This window comes from Octodon degus, unplaced genomic scaffold (genome assembly GCF_000260255.1).
Source record: "Octodon degus isolate 3935 unplaced genomic scaffold, OctDeg1.0 scaffold00022, whole genome shotgun sequence".
Classification (NCBI taxonomy): Eukaryota; Metazoa; Chordata; class Mammalia; order Rodentia; family Octodontidae; genus Octodon; species Octodon degus.
This window is the reverse complement of record NW_004524598.1, coordinates 522,610-536,801: the sequence shown is the minus strand read 5'-3', so window position 1 is coordinate 536,801 and position 14,192 is coordinate 522,610. Positions and strand designations below refer to the sequence as shown.

At 40.3% G+C, this 14,192-nt stretch overlaps 1 protein-coding gene across 8 annotated transcripts in view; it reads left to right on the top strand.

Annotated features, from left to right (window-relative positions):
* Klhl32 (kelch like family member 32) overlaps positions 1 to 14,192 on the top strand; it is a 250,314-nt gene that overhangs the window by 174,075 nt on the left and 62,047 nt on the right. The window contains exon 1 of one of the 8 annotated variants that reach the window (XM_023711900.1): positions 490 to 507. The exons of the other annotated variants lie outside the window; for them this stretch is intronic. The gene's annotated coding sequence lies outside the window, so the exon portion shown is untranslated. Of the gene's footprint in view, positions 1 to 489; positions 508 to 14,192 lie in introns of those variants that run through there. 8 annotated transcript variants of the gene reach the window in all.

Genomic DNA, 14,192 nt, shown 5'->3' with positions numbered 1-14,192 from the left:
CATAGTATTTTATTTTTTTATGTATTTCGTACAGGGTCTTACTACACTGCTCAGATTCATAGTGACCCTCCTGTTTTCAGCTTCCCCAGCGCTGGGATTACAGGAGTGCACCACCGTGCTGGTTCTCAGTGGCCAGCTCAGTGCACCCAGGGGCAGGGCTGGCATGGTGTGTTGTACTGGGGATCGAACCCCGGTCCCTGTACTTGCCTAAGCAGGTGCTTAATTCGCTGAGCTATCTCTCAGGCCCTCGTGTGACATAATATTAATAAGCATACATTTTTTATTTTGTTACTCAATTTATCTTCCTTATCTTTCAGAATCATTTTGTCTAATTCTAAATGTGGCCTTTATCATTGACTTGTTAGTTAATAGCAGTTTACAGAGCTCTTTCTTGTAATGAATCTTATGGCATCTTCTCTGCAGCCCTAGGACATAGGAAGCAGCGCCTACTAGGGAGGCAGTGTGAGGAGTGTCAGCTGTGTTCACCTGAGGAGCAACTCAAATAGAGTATATGAAATTTTTATCATTATCTCAGCACACTTAATCTATCAGTAAATGTTTAACTTTTTTTATCATGTTTTCTTTCTTTTTCCTCTCAATATTGTTGGCAGGCATTGGAAAGTTGTTTCTAATTTTTTCTGCCAATAGCAAGTGGGAATCAGACAGAAAGGTTACAAGACTTCAAAAGTGTGTTTGACTTGGGAAATTGAAATTACTTCTGTTTAACATTTCTGCATCAAATACGGCAACTTGAGCTCTAAGTGTCATTCACTTTTCCCATGGAAGATAATGCATGTCGATTGAAGTTTGGTTGTAGTGTTAATTATCGTGATGCATATTATGAATGTTATGCATGTACAGGGTGTGTGTACACTTACACCTGTAATTACCTGTAAAAGAATTTTAGGTGAATACTGGAAATTCATGTGTGATTTTCCCTACCCAATCAGATGAATTTCTGAGATACTGTATGACATGTAGACTTTGAAATTGAACCTATGCGTTTTATCGAGGTGCTGAACTAGAGAGCGAATGGTGTGCAGATGTATTTGTGTGTAGTTGTTATTCAGGTTTTGTGAACAGTCACGGGAACATTCATTGTCTTCTGATAAGTTTTCATTTAATTCTCCTATATAACTTTTCCCTTGTATCTTTCTGTCTTAGTTACTCTATGCTCATTGCTGGGACAAACACCCGACACTCAAAATGAGGGAAGGAAAGATTTAGTTAGCTCATAGTTACTGGAGGTTTCAGTCCACACTAAGCTGGCTCCAAGGCAGAGCGACTCATGGCAGAGAACAGCCTGTTTCAAGGGGGGCTGCAAAGAGCAAGAAAGCACAGCGGGGAGTAGCAGCAGCTCAAGCAGCTAGCCTCTCTCCCCTCCTTACATTGTAATGCCAAGTACCTGCCCCAGGGCAGGTGCAGCATCTACACCCACAATAATCAATCTCAAACTCCAGAAGCTGCCCCAGCCCCATGACTGCAAGAGGCTTTGGGGGCACACCTGTACACAAACCATAACACTTTTTTAAGTTTTACCTTTGATTATTGCAGGGTTGCAAACTTATAGAAGGAAATTTGGACTACCCAACCATGATTATGTAGAAATTGTCATTACTTCAGCTTTTAAATCTATAAACATATCCTTCTTGTCACTTGTCAGATTGAGTCAGTTGGCTTTTATGTTGAGACATAGTTCCATAGATGTAGGTGTTTACTGTTTTGGTAGTATTGCTCAACTGATTTTTAAATGTCATTTGGGGCCATTTTATTGAATATATGAGCTAATTTTTTGTTAAAATAAAGAATTCCCAGTGCTTAAAATATACATAGAGGCTGGGGAGATAGCTCTGTGGTCTAAGTGCCTGCCTGGCAAGTGCACGGACCTGGGTTCAATCCCCATACTGCAAGCCATGCTGGCCCTGGATCCATGGGCATGCTGTACAGTGTTGGCCACCGAAACTGGGTGTGGTAGCACATGCCTATAATCCTAGCTCAAGGGAGGCTGACACAGGAGGACCACTACAAGTCTAAGCTGCATAGCAGAACCCTGTATCAAATAAATAAATATCATATACATAGAAATTGTGTCCTATTAATTAATGTTAATATAGTTTTCATCCATGTTTGGCACCGTGACTAACATGGAGTTTTTGAAACCATTGTCCTCACTGAGATATCTGGTATGTACTGTTTTGTTGTCATTAAATTTTCATTATTTCTTTGATTTTCCTGCTAAAGAGGTAGAGAGGGTGGATTATCTACCCCAAGGCCATGTTAACCTCCAGGGCTCACTAAGAAGCTTCTCTGAAGATGGCTCAGTGGAATAAACACTTCCCTGCCAAGTGCAAGGGCCTGAGTTCAGTCCCCAGTTCTACAAAAAAAAAAAAAAAAAAAAATATCCCTGGGCAGGCGCTCCCCTAGCTCCATCCTCACCTTGCCATCAGCTTTCCATTGGCCTAGTGCTCTTCAGCACTGGAAATGCTGTTGCTTCAAAATGAAAAGGCCATCTCAGGGCCTCTGTGGGCTCTTTCTTCTTGTTCCTTGGGGAGACATCTGAGAGCAGGGACCCCAAACCCTGCATTACCTGTAAAGACTAAGGCCTTTGTTCAGGCTCTCAAAGCACATTTGTGGGAACAAAGCAGAGCCTGGTAATGAACATAATGCTCCTTAACATGGGGAAGAGGGTGGCCATAAATATATCTATCAAATGCAGGTGAAGGATTTATGACCACTTTAAGTTTCCATCCTCTCTCCCCCACTTTGCAGGAGCATTCCGTAGTACTCTCCGAGGTAGCCTGTCACGTCGGTGTAATACTAAGCATGACCTATTGCACTTTGATCTACTGTTTAAAATCCACAGGCTGGAACCAGCACCAAATGAAGTGTGACAGAGTCCTTTGGTCTCCCGTGTTTATTGGTCTTTCCTAAACAGATTCGCCAGAAAGATGTTCCAAGTTATTACAGAGCAATTATAGCCTTTAAAACAGATCTCACGATATGGATAAATGATCTTGCTTCTCAGAGTATGTGTGTTTGCATGCATCTCATTCACTATTTTATATATTTTTATATATTATGAGGGAAACCTAGATACGCCCTTCCAGAGTGGTGCGCTATGGCAGCCATACAAACAGCGCACATGCCACAGGTTTGCCATCACAGTGGAACAGCGATCCCTGCAGGTCCACTGGTTTACTGTGTTCATCGTATAAATATTATAAACCTTGGGAATTCCATCTGCTTCCCAAACTCTTGAGTTTTCCCAGACGCTGTCTGATTATTGAACATCTGTAATACGTCTAAAAATCACACAGCCAATTCAAATTTCATAGATGAAAGCCTTCTCTAGTGATGGTACTGTGGATCTGCTTGTTATCTAGAGATTTGGGTACAGTTAGTTTTAGATGCCTTCATCACCACCACATCAACTCAATCACCAAGTTAGAATTTATCTCACAAATATCTCTCACAAGTAACCCTTTTCTTGATCACTAATGTTGCTACTACCTTCTTAAGGACCCTCACTATCCTTGCTGAAATGTTCTAATTATAGTTCATAATATGCTCCTAAGGGGGGATCTTGTTTCTACCCCCTATCCATGCAAAACTATAATCCCTCAAGCTTGATTATCTTTCCTAGGGAAGGGAGCCAACATTTATCGAGGAGCTATCAGCTCTGAGTGTTTTGCAAGGATTCACAGTTCCATTCTGCTAAGTAATCCCTTAAGGCAAGTGGGTATAGTTGTCTTTTTAAAGATGGAGGAATTTATATTTAGAAGGAGGGTGTTAATCTGGTTTGGAAACTTCCACTAGCTACCCTGGGTGGTCAGTAAAGTGCTTTAGGTCATCTACAAGATATCATTAGCCTTCCCTGCATACTCGGACCTCTTCCTCCCTGACCTCAGCTCCACTGTGCTTTTCTTGCATCTTTGTTCCCCGGGCAGACCTCTTGAGCCTTGTCTTCAGGGGAGACCAGGTAGAGGGGCTCTTCAGTGAGCAGCAGGGTATCCAGTCTTCTTTAGACTGCACCAAGAAGCAGGAGTTAGGCAAACACACAGACTCACACAGGTGTGTACACACACACACACACACACACACACACACACACACACACGAACCATCTCCTTCGGCACTGTGTCATAAAGTCAGGGATGTTAGCCACTGGACTTTATGTTGTGTCTCTTGAAAGTGACCTGTTAGGAGCCACATGCCTTGATAAATATTTTTATGTGATAGCTAACTCTCTTTTAAAAACAGAGAGCTTTGCTCCTTTTGTATCTTGCACCACTTCCTCCAAATAGTATATTCTGTTGCTGAACACCTGGTCTTTCTGTTCACCAAGCGTTACAGCCTTTACAAGGATATACACCTAAACGTATTAGCAAAACAGAACATCACAGAGACTTTTCCAACAGAACCACCAAAGTAGTGAATATATAAACTCCTTTGGTGGAAATGTATTTCTGCTATCGATTCCACGCAGCAGGTGGCAGTGTGAATCCACCAGAATTCAGTAGTTAATTTAAAGTGAAAATCAGAAAAAATGAAAAGAAAAATTATTTATTTTGCTGCATATTAGTCTTCTGACCTAATCAGTAAAAAAGTCATTATTCACACCACACTGGGCAATATGCATTGTAATTTTTAACAAATAATAGGAAACTGTTAATGTGTTCACAGGAAATACAGTTTTGTCTTGGGCTTCTGTGGTCATTTATCACCGCACTTTGTGAAATCAGTCATTTGTTCTAATTTGAATGTAAATGACTCTAAGGTTTTACAAATAAGGTGACAGACTCACATAAATGTAATTGCAGGGTTCATCTCCCTCTTTTTATATATCACTCATTAGGTTATGAATTAAATACATCGTATTAAACCAGGGGCATGTCCAATGATGATATTGTAATGGCAAATTACTCTATGCTATTAGAGGTGTATTTTTTATTCATGGACATTAATTTGTCATTAAGCAGCATTAGTTTAGCACTTTTATGAGAAAGACGTGACCTGCAAGAGGAGATACGCTGCCTGGATGTGAGAGGAGAGGGACCAAAGGGTATAGGTAGAGCATTTTATCACGGTAGGGAAAAGAGGGATGTTTGTTTTGTTTTGTGCTTTTACAAGCCTGCGAGATCATTTCCCTAGACGAAGGCATTGTTCTGTTTACGTTGTGTACACTGGATCATTTAGTAAGGCAAAGCCCACGTCCTTAGCATTCATCATTCAAAAGCCAAGAACTAACAGAAGGGAAGCGTTTGGGGTGGCAAGCAGCTCAACCTCCTCCTTTGTGACTGATGCTTATTTAGTGTCTCTCGTCTTCATTTAGTTCCTCACTCAGTGGGCTGCAAGGAGACTTGTCATTTTCTCTCTTCAATAAAAGTACAAAGGTTTCAAAACTGTTCTTCTCTCGTGAGGGCATTCGTGAGACTTCTGGGTAATTTCATTGCTTTTTCATTATAAAAGGCTATTTCAGTGATTTTATTTTAACTAAAAAGGTATCACTCTACTTTGAACTTTGAGAAGCACTAGATCCTTGAACCACCTCCTCCAGAGCCGAGCGGAGCTGAGCGGTGCCCTCGATCACTGCTCGAGGCTTAAGATGATTGGGTGACATCCCGCTGCCCCAGGGACGCTTTGGAGCCTCCGAAGACAGGGCTTACCACATGCAGATTTTACGTCTTGTCCCCACCCTGCGTTCGCATTGCACAGAGTTCAGCCTACTTGAGGGGACGAAAGCTGCCTCTATTCCATAATTTTTCTCCACCTATTATGGTAGAAGAAATATATTAGTGGTCTCCCATTAGCTTTACCCATTGAATAGACATTTTTAAAGTAGGAAATAGTTTCTATGGCAATTGAACCTGTCACAGAGAAGCTGACATACTGTAGAGTATTAGAATAGATTTATCATTTTGAACTGAGTAATACTGCAATGACTTATAAGAGGTGATCCTTCTAAACAATATATTATTATAATTTTAATTATTAAATTAATCGTATTGTCCAAATACATAATATATAGTGGGTGCTCTGAATAGAATAATTTATACTCCAGGTTGGGAAGTTATAACTCATGTTCATTTTTCTCCCACATGCAGCCATTTTTTTCTACATTAGGGAAGACAAATGATTGTACCAACATATATATTTAATGTGCCCCTAATCGAAGCCACTAGTTGTATGCCGCGCTATAGTTCACAAGCACTAATACTTTGTATTTGGAGAAAGGTTAAGTATGATGTTTAGAAAATATGTTAGAAATGGTCTAATCTTTTAGACGTTTTAACAAGTGAAAATGGTCAGGAAGTGTGGAATGTTTCAGACCTATGACACCCTAACTAACTACTAATTATTTGTTCTAATCAAGAGTATTTGCTGTCTGGCATGGATAATCCAGAATGTCATATTTGCCAAATATCATTCATATTTGGCTCTGAAATTCATCATAGCATCATTAATAGCCTTTTAAGGGTCTCAATTAATTTTTTCATATGCTATTATGTTGGTTTTTATTCCCTAAGCCCACACCAAAGGATGCCAGTAAGTGACAGCCCAGAGGCTTTCTGGCTGGCTGAGAAAGTCGTCTTGGCATTTTAATGTGTTATGTGAGTAGTTTAGGATTGATGTATTTTCCTTGTGAGTTTTTAAAGGAAGGAAAAGAAACCTTGATGCATTTTTCTAGTATTGATAATTTCTATCTTAATCTAACTATTGTTAGTTTGGCAATTTAAAAATCACTTTTAGCATAAAATTTTCTTCCCCAATATAAAATGTGTCTGAAATCATATAAGTACTACAGCTCAGAATCAACAAATAAAGCAAGTAGATGTCAATCTCACTTAATTCCATTATTGGGAAATAAAGGAGAATAAAAGAAAATTCTCTATTTCATGTGAGATATGCGTTCTTCCCCCTGTGCTTTGCCTGCAAATATTTCTGCTCCAGCTGAAATGTCTGCCCTCCTCTCTGGGGCCGAGCTAGCTTTTGGGTCCTTATTCTGTAGTTACCACCTGTGGTGTTTCCTGTGGTCTCAGTCTCTCCTTCTCCACTGGCACCATCCAGTTTGCAGATAGCATCAGTGGACTGGGAGAAGTTCTTTGCTTCACTCACTGCCACAACCCTCTCCTTGCCTTTACTGACAGCCGCCCTGTGGGCACCGTCTGCATTCCCTTGCCTTCTGTTTGTTCCTCAGCCCTGTCTTCAACTCAGTCTCATGCCTCATTACTCCTCAGCAGCTGCTCCAACCAAAGCCCACTAACTGTCAAATTCAGAGCCTCTCCTACTACCTTACTGTGGGCGCTGGAAGATTTTGATATTGGTAGCTCCATTGTTTTCTGCATCTCTTTTCTTGGGACTTTCTCCTCATCCTCTTCTACTTCTTCTCAGTTCCTTTAAAAATAATTTGTCCTGTTAGAATATTCTTTAGGGCCCAGGACAGCTGTGAAAGGGTTCCTCTCTTATGCTCTCCTGTCACTCTCTTTCATCTCTCTTCTGAGTTGATTTGTCCTGGCCCTCTCTGAGCTCTAACTGTGTGATAGCCTACATATGCTTCAAGTTTGTCTTCACCACTTTCACACACCTGTTTTTGTTAAAGGACCACCATCAGGCTGGGGAGATAGCGTAGAGGCATAAGTACCTTACTAGCTAGCTCAAGGTTCTGAGTTTGATACCCAGTGCCACATGCCGTGCCAGCCCCAGACCTGGGTGTAGTGGCACATGCATGTAATCCCAGCACTGGGGAGGCTGAGGCAGGAGGATCACTATGAATCTGAGCTGCATAGCAAGACCCTGAATCAAAAGAATAAAATACATTAATAAATAATTTAATTTAATTAAAGGACCATCATGGTTTTTGTCCCCCAAGCCAGAAACGTTGGCCTCTAAAGGTCTAGGTCTAGTATTGCTTCGTATGTAACCCTCTTCATAAGAAATCCCCTTTATAGATTACTGTTCCTCCCATCCTTCTAGTCACCCTAAGCCAGCAGTCTTACACTGTACTGTGATTTCGAATTTTCTGATTTAGTCTCTTAGTAGTAGTCAAGTGTGTTGCCACTTTTTCTTCTTCTTGTCCCTAACATCATTTAGGTTTGGATTATTTTTTATGGACTTCCCTGCAATGGCACAAGTGTGCTCCCTGCCGGTAGTCTAAGGCTACACGATATTGTGTGGTCTAACTTACTGTTCTGAGCCACAAAATAGGTTATTTCCCTGAAATCCAAGGTATGTTCTCATCGCCTGGATATGGACTAGTTTTGCAACCTTGCCCTTTCTCCTTCTACTATCCTTGTGCTCTTCCTGTCCTTCAAGGGAAACACCATTTTCAACCAGATGGATGCTCAGTGCTTTTTCCTGGATATTCCTGGACATTCGACAGACACTTGGCCTTCCTCAGTGAGCCAGACCAGAAACTGAGGTGTCATCGTAGAAGCCCCACACATGTTATCAACAAGACCTTTCAACTCAACCCCTTAACTTTCTAGTCCCTCTTATTCTATTTTAATTACCTTTGACTTAATTCAGACCCTCATTACTTTCTGGACGAAAGAAACTTTCTGCAGACTGATGAAGTTGCCTTCGCTCTTGCTCACTCCAGTTCTTCCTCCAAAATTCTGTTTGATTGATTTTGAAAAGTATTTTTTAATCCATGAAAAATTCTCTTTGATTGATTCAAGAGACTAACTTGATTCTGGTACACACTTGCTTAAAATCATTCATTATTCAGTGGCTTCGTTTAGCCTTCAGGGTTAGTTTTATTTCTTAGTTTGGTACACCAAGCCTGTCTTTATTAAATGTAACTTAAGCTTTATTTACTTTTTGACAGTTTACTACTTGTGCTATGTCACAGCGTTTGTGAACTTTGTACGTTTTCTTATACCTAAACTGTATGCCTCCTCTGGAGTCTTTTCCCTTTTGTCACCTTCTGAATTCCTGCAAATACTTAGCTTACCTGTTATCTCCTCTTCCACAGGTGCTTGAAAAGTTTATCCAGTGAAGCTAGATTACCCTCTTTTATTTGGTCACGAGCATTGTTATAGGAGGCAGATTCTAATCAAGAATATTAATTTAGTAAGCAGGCTCTGCATAATAGAATCGCATAACTCAAGATTATGTGACCTTGAGCAACTTAGTTAACCTCGTTGGCCCTTACTCCTCATCTGTGAAATACAAACATGGTGCTCTTTATGTAGTCTGCTTCTTAGGGGTGCAGAAGGGTTCCGTGACATCGTCCATACAAAGGTTCCCTACAACACTGTGATCAGCATAAAGATAAACACCAGGGCCAATATGATGGGACACTTCTCCTGCACTAGTGTGCTGAGTCAGCTCTAGTAAACTTTGAAACAGCAATTGGCAGCATATGGTGACAGGGCCCAGAATTCGTTACTGTTGGTGATGGCTGTGTTTTTGGGCTTCCTTCCTACTAGATTTCCAGCTTACTAAAGACTTTCCCAAAGAACAATATGAAATTATTCATGAACTTTGAATATTATGCATACAATTGACTATGAAATGGACCAGTAATCTAATTGTGGAATTACTGTGTTATCCAGCACAAATAATATTTAGGCCTCTAAAATATATTTAAGCAGCCTTTTAAAAACTTCTAGATAATTAGGGCATTCTGCAGTTTTTCTAGTATTTTTTTAATTGTTGCTAGCATATTGTTTTTATTTAATTAAACTATATCATATATTTGACATGAATATATAGTTATTTACAATTCAGATAAATTTACATGTTTGCACACAGATATACCTATTTATATACTCATACATATAGAATGTGTTTATGTCTGCATTGTCAATGGACTGCTTGCTTTTTTTTCATAAAAACGAGACACAACAGATAAATGGATAAGGAAAATATTTGCACACGGTGGAAATTTGTTCTGCAATAAAGATAAACTTGTGTCATGTGAAGAAGAGGTGCCCCTTGAGACCATAATGTTAGTAAAGTAAGCCAGACACACAAGCTTAAGCACTACATGGGCTCTATCATATGAGAAACCCAAAGTATAAAGAGCAAGTAAAAGTTATGTAATAGAAGCTAAAGAGAGATCTTTCTGAGATGGAAGGGGATCAAGAGATAGAAGGCGAAGAGAGGGAGGCTGGAAAAAGGAGGTGAGGAAAGGAATCGGGATGCACTACGCACGTGCACTGACTCCACACGAGGAGTGTAAGCATCATGTACCACACATATGTACTAATACAATTCAGAAGAATGTAAAAAATGTAGATATTGTCCTGTTGACCCTGAGATAGTATTGAGAAAATTCACATTCTCTTTGCATCCATAGGAAACAAGATAACTTATTTTTCTGAGCAGTATCCCAAGGCTCTTCAAAGGTTTGCATTTTGTTTATGTCATTTCAACCTATTCCAAAGGGCCAGTCCCTCACAGTGCATTCACACCAGCACCCTCTCTGTCACTTCTTCAGCTCCAGGTTGGGTTGTCTCACAGTACCTAGATTTATAAATAGGCTGAAATACAAACAGAAAACAGGTGGGATCACAACTGGGTATGGTGCCTTGGATATTAATGGTGTGGCTCAGCAGTGGAATTTCTAAAGCTGTGTACAATTTTTTTGTCTTAATTATGCATTCATTAAAAGCTTTTATACCCAACAGAATAAAGTAAATATTTTTTGATCTCCATAGTGTACTCCCAGACTGTAGATTTGCTCAGCAGGGTCTTGATAATCTGAATAAATTGTATTTCCCCAAGGAGCTTATCTTTCAAATAAGGTCATAAAGAAATGCGGCTCCCCCATCCTTAGATTTCTCTGTGTGCCTTTCCTGCCATGAGTAACATGGAGGTTGGGAACCATTGTATTTTATAGCAAGACGTACTTGCCGATGGTCCAAGGTGATGTCTCAGTCTGTTCTCCTTGTTTATCTCTGGTGAAGTTTCTGTGAAATAGTGAAGAAATAAATGATTTTATATGGCAGCTGTGATTTTTACAGAGACTTAGAGGAAAACAAACTCTATGTTAGAAAGTCAGTATTTTCTTCTCCTCACCCAATCAGTGTATAAAAATAATGGAATAGGCAAAGCTATAGCTTAAGACTTTTTGACATCGTTTTAAAAAAGAGTAAGAAATATGACCGCTATTTTCTGCTGAGCATATACTATGTGGAGGGCACTTTTGGTACCTTTTCTCAATTTTTATCACATACCTGGAACGCAGATCACTTTCCCCAATTTTCAGATGAGAAAATCAGATTTGGAGGAGTTATGTGCTGAGCCCATCCACACAGGCTAGCTTCAAACCTTATGCTTTTCTTACTGTTCCAAACTAAAGATGCCACCTAAAATTTCAAGCCAGTGAAGGAGACAGAGAAAACATGAAATTATACACCCAAATAACTATACAATCTGTTAACTTTATAATTTTAGAGCCACAAATAATAAGATGGCATTGTGCCTGACATGGAGTGGTGGGATTAAAATAGCCTATAATTGTACAACATCTTGCCAGTAGTTTGTTCTTCTTTCTATGCTTGCCATATTGGTCTGCAGTGTAAATAATATTGAAATAGGTACCTCTCTCTAATTATTTAAATTTTAAAATGTATAATTTATTTACTATTTAATAATTAAAATTCTTAAAACATTGTAGTGGTTTTAGAGGAGCAGGACAATCTATATTTCACTGTAAACTAAGGGAAAAGAGTGATAACATTTGAATTTTTATTTTTTGGGGGCAGTACCAGGGATTGAACTCACGACCCTGTGCTTGCCAGGCAAGCACTTATTCTACTGAGCTATCTCCCCAGGCCCTGAATTTTTAAAGGGATGATTGCTTTTTCTTTCCTTTGCATTTGCTATAGCTTGTGTCTAGATGTCCCTCTCAAGTCTCATGCGGTCATCTGGGGTTCTTTCAGAGTTGGCTAGATCTAGAACCTGTGATTGATTCATGGTGCAATGCTAGGATTAAGGGTGCTAGAATTAAGGGTGGGTGATTACTAAGTGAGGTCCCTGGTTTGGAACCACCCTAATCATGTTAGCCTGGATACACTATATGGGGTGGGAATAGACTTGTCTTCTCCCTTGTTTGCTTGTTCATGATGTCCTTTGCTTGCCATGAACTGGTAATGTACAGTCCCCTTCATCCAAGCACCCCTGCCTTGGAGCCAGCTGATTATGGACTGAAATCACAAACTGTGTGCTAAATAAACCTTTCCCTTTTAACTTTGAGTGTCAGGTATTTTTGTCTCAGCAATGACAGAAAAGTAACTAAGACAGAATTTGGTATCAGAGAGGTGGGTTTGTTGCTGTGGCTGTAGGAATCTTTGTAGTTTAGGAATCTTTGAGACTGGCTTGTGGGAAAAAATTGGAAAGATTTGGAGATGTCAGCTGAAGAAGTAGCTCAATGCCTTAGGCTGTACTCGATGAGAGATTCTGGTCAGAGTTCAGAAGACCAGAAGGCTGATAGAAATCCTGCCAGAAAAGGCAAAGCTTGGGAGGTTTTTACTGGGAATAAGGACTTCATTGACTGTTGGACTCCAGACAATGTGTGTTATACCTTGGCAGAAAGTTTGTCTGCATTTTGCTTGTGTTCAGAGACTTTGATGGAGACTTAAAATTAAGGGTGGTAGACTAAGTATGAATCTTGCAGAAGAAATTTCAAGGCAGTCTAATGTTGAGGCAGTGAAATTGATATTGTTAGGGCTTTTAGCCAGATTTATATTGAGAAGAAAGAGCAAAGAGTCCATCAAAATGATTCAAACCATTGTGAGCTTGGCCAAAAAGGAAGCTTCAGAAAAGTTGCAGCTTACAAAATAGAACAGAGGAGAAACTGGTCGCTGAAAAGACTAGCAAGAGAAGAAGACAACAGAAAATATGGCATAAAACTTCATGAGAACAAGCATGACTCTAGCCTTTGCAACCTCAGAGTTGCAAAGGTAAAAAGCTTTGCTTTCAGAGGAGAGCCCCAAAGCACCATATTGCAGAATGCCAGCAGCCTAGGGAAGTTGTTCCTTAGGATTTGTTTTAGAGGCACTGGATCCCTGTAGCCAAGAGAGAAGGAAGCCTGGTTACTGTTCCAGTTGCAACCCATGGCATTATCCAAAAAGCACTGGTTTTATGTGTACGCAGAATGTAAGAGCAGTAGAATGAAGGCTTCCACCCAGATTTGAAAAGAAGGCCTGGGAGGCCAGACAGTGTGCCCCTAAGAAAGCACTGTGTGTGTGAAGCTGTGAGTGTAAAGCTGAAGGTGCAGTGGAGACCCCAGAAGTTTGGAAAAGTCAGGCATGTGGATCATTTGAGGAAAGCTTCAAGGAGGGAGCACAGCCTGCTCAAGAGAGAAACACTGGGGCTACTACTACCAGAAGTGATGCAGGGGCAGAGCTACACAAGCCCTTTGGAGTTCACAATGCCACAGGTTGCTTCAGATGCTGCATATGGAACTATAGGACTTGATGTTTGTCCTGCTGGATTTTGGACTCGCTTTGTTCCCATTCCTTTGTATCTCTTTGTTTGTAATTTTTTCAATGGATGTGTCTGCATTTTACCATTGAATATTGGAAGTGTTTAATTTTCTTTCATTTGTACAAGGGTTTGCAGCTGAGCGTTTGCCTTAACTCTCAGAGGAGACTTGGGACTTAGACCTTTCAGCAGTGCTGAAACTGTTAGGACTTTGGAAATTCTTAGAGATGGACTAAATGCCTTTTGCATAAAGGGATGTGCATGAGTCTTTGAGGAATATTGTGATTTATATCTAGATGTCCCTCTAAAGCCTCATGCAGTCATTAGGGGTGGGGCTTTTTCAGAAGCAGCTGAATCGAGAGTTTGTGATTGATTCATGGTACAGTGCTAGGATTAAGGGTTCTAGAATTAAGGGTGGGTGATTACTGAATCAGGTCACTGACTGGGTTAGCACCACCCTAATCCTGGTAACTTGGGTACACTATAGACAGAAATAGGCTGTCTTTTCCTTGCTTGTTTGTTCTTGGTGTCCTCTGCTTGCCATGAACTGGTTCTGCTGTGCAGTTCCCCTCAGTTGAGTACTCTGGCCTTGGAACCAGTTGATTAGGGACTGAAACTTCTATAGCCTGTGAACTAAATAAACCTTTCTTCCTTTAACTTTGGGTGTCAGGTATTTTGTCTGAGCAGTGAGAGAAAAGTAACTAAGATACCATTTTACATCAATCAACACTGACCGAGTAGATACTTAGGCAGACAGA